This window comes from Rhinolophus hipposideros (genome assembly GCF_964194185.1).
Source record: "Rhinolophus hipposideros genome assembly, chromosome: 23".
NCBI classification, from domain to species: Eukaryota; Metazoa; Chordata; class Mammalia; order Chiroptera; family Rhinolophidae; genus Rhinolophus; species Rhinolophus hipposideros.
In genome coordinates, this window is record NC_138069.1 from 1,540,445 (window position 1) to 1,543,401 (window position 2,957).

The 2,957-nt window shown below is 43.8% G+C and overlaps 1 pseudogene across 1 annotated transcript; it reads left to right on the top strand.

The window, feature by feature from the left end:
- Positions 1-216: 216 nt before the first annotated feature.
- On the top strand, positions 217-1,659 carry LOC308491774 (elongation factor 1-alpha 1-like; annotated as a pseudogene). Its single transcript has one exon. The product of its transcript is annotated as an elongation factor 1-alpha 1-like (transcript).
- The last annotated feature ends 1,298 nt before the right edge of the window (positions 1,660-2,957 follow it).

Below are 2,957 nucleotides of genomic sequence, written 5' to 3' on the forward strand. Positions count from 1 at the left end.
CTCACAACCACATCAAAATTACAACTAAACTACAGAACAAGCATCATTGAGAATTGCCTGAAATCTTGCTGAACCGAAACCCTACAACTACAGACATGCAGAAGAAGCCACCTCAAACTGGTAGGAGGGGCAGAGATGAGGAACAGGCTTGTCCCACACCTGCCATTAAAAATGAGGAGAAAGCTTTTCAAAAGGGGTTTGCCGCCAGAACACAGGTGTAGTGAAAACCACCGCTGAATCTAACCCAAAATGGGAAAGGAAAAGACACACATCAACATCATTGTCATTGGACACGTAGATTCCGGCAAGTCGACCACTACTGGGCATCTGATCTACAAATGTGGTGGGATCGACAAAACAACCATCGAAAAACTTGAGAAGGAGGCTGCTGAGATGGGAAAGGGCTCCTTCAAGTATGCCTGGGTCTTGGATAAACTGAAAGCTGCATGTGAATGTGGGATCACCATTGATATCTCCCTGTGGAAATTCGAGACTAGGAAGTATTGTGTGACCATCACTGATGCCCCAGGACACAGAGATGTTATCAAAAACATGATTACAGTCACAGTTCAGGCCAACTGTGCTGTCCTAGTTGCTGCTGGTGGTGTTGGTGAATGTGAAGCAAGTATCTCCCAGAATGTGCAGACCCGTGATCGTGTCCTTCTGGCTTACACACTGGGTGTGAAACAATTAATTGTGGGTATTAACAAAATGGATTCCACTGAGCTGCCTTATAACCAGAAGAGATATGAGGAAATCATGAAGGAAGTCAGCACCTACATTAAGAAAATTGGCTACAACGCTGGCACAGTCGCATTTGTGCCAATTTCTGGTTGGAATGGTGACTTCATGCTGGAGCCAAGTGCTAACATGCCGTGGTTCAAGGGATGGAAAGTCACCCGTAAAGATGGCAGTGTCAGTGGAACCATGCTGCTTGAAGCTCTGGACTGCATCCTGCCACCAACTCGTACAACTGACAAGCCTTTGCGTCTGCCCCTCCAGGATGTCTACAAAATTGGTGGTATTGGTCCTGTCCCTGTGGGGACAGTGGAGACCAGTGTTCTCAGATCTGGCATGGTGGTCACTTTTGCTTCAGTCAATGTTACAACTGAAGTAAAGTCTGTTGAAATGCACCATCAAGCTTTGAGTGAAGCTCTTCCTGGAACAATGTGAGCTTCAAGGTCAAGAATGTGTCTGTCAAAGATGTTCATCATGGCAATGTGGCTGGTGACAGCAAAAATGACCCACCAACTGAGGTAGCTGGATTCATGGCTCAGGTGATTATTCCAAATCATCCAGGCCAAATCAGTGCCAGATCCACACCTGTGCTTCATTGTCACACAGCTCACACAGCTCACATTGCTTGCACAGGTCACATTACTTGCAAATTTGCAGAGCTGAAGGAGAAGATTAATTGTCCTTCAAGGAAAAGCTGGAAGATGGCCCCAAGTTTTTGAAATCTGGTGATGCTGCCATCATTGACACGGTTCCTCACAAGCCCAAGTGTGTTGAGATCTTCTCTAACTGCCCTCCTCCAGGCCGTTTTGCTGTTCGTGACATGAGACAGTTGCTGTGGGTGTCATCACAGCAGTGGACAAGAAGCCAACTGGAATTGGCAAGGTCACCAAATCTGCCCAGAGAGCTCAGAAGTCTAAATGAATATTATCCCCAATACCTGCCACCTCAGTCTTAATCAGCGGTGGAAGAACGGTCTCAGAACGGTTCGACTCAATTGGCCATTTAAGTTTCACAGTAAAAGACTGCTTAATAATTACAATGCATCATAAAACCTTTAGAAGGAAAGGAGAATATTTTGTGGACCATTTGTTTTTTGTGTGTGGTAGTTTTTAAGTTATTAGTTTTGTAAATCAGTGCTTTTTAATGGAAACAACTTGACCAAAGATCTGTCACAGAATTTTGAGATTCATTAAAACAAAGTTTAATGAGAAATCTGTGTGTTCTTTTGGTCAACAAAGTAATGTCCCATTGTACTACTTATGTAAGAGACTTGAAGAGTTGACCATAACTTAGGTCTTGTGTTACATCTGCTGAAACTTTTGAATTTGATAATTTGGAGTTAACGTTTTTTTTCTGGGTGCGAACTTTGTTTTTTTTCACCTTGTCTTAAGGGGAGAAATCATGTGTTCATATAGTAAAAAGCTACAGAAGGGGGTCTGTTGGTGCAACACTTCATAGGTTAGGACAGATAAGCAAAGAGAAACTTTGTTGATGTGTAAGCTAGTTTACAAAGGCCAAATTCTGTAATAAAATCCACATGTTGTATATAAAATTTTGTATAGGTACATCAATATTGAGTAAATTTGTTGGTTTGTCAAATTTTAGTTTTCCAGTTACTGGAATGTGAATTCTCACATTTACAAATACTGAGGTAGTTCAAAGAACCTAAAATGAGGCTTAAGTAATATTAAGCACTGTCTTGCTACAATTAATTGTATCCGTAATCTAGGAAAAATAAATGCTACTGGACGTTGGGGGAAAAAATGAGGAAGGATATCTTGGCTTTGGAGGTCCCCCCAAGAGGAACAAGAGGTCCCTGTGCCACATGAGGCTCCCCAGCTCAGGGTTTCAGTGCAGGGAAGAGAAGTCCACATAATTTCCGGTTGTGGAAATCAGTGGAGATTGAGGCTGAGTGACACGGAGGGCAGCTGTTTTTCCAGGCACTCCGCTTAAAGGGCCCATACATGGACTTACTTACTGAAGGACTCACTCTCTCTGAGCTCCAGCACTGGGGCAGCAGCTCAAAAGGTGCCAGGGACATATGGAGAGAAACTGAGCTGTTTGGTTTCAGGATGAGGGCTGGAGGGACAGCTTTCACCAAGATGGAGGAGCTGGTGGATGCCATTGTTTCTTTATTGAGCCCACCCCATTCCCGGCATGCAGATGCCTGGGATGCCATATATGATTCCCCATCCAGCTGGTTTACACCATTCGTTTGA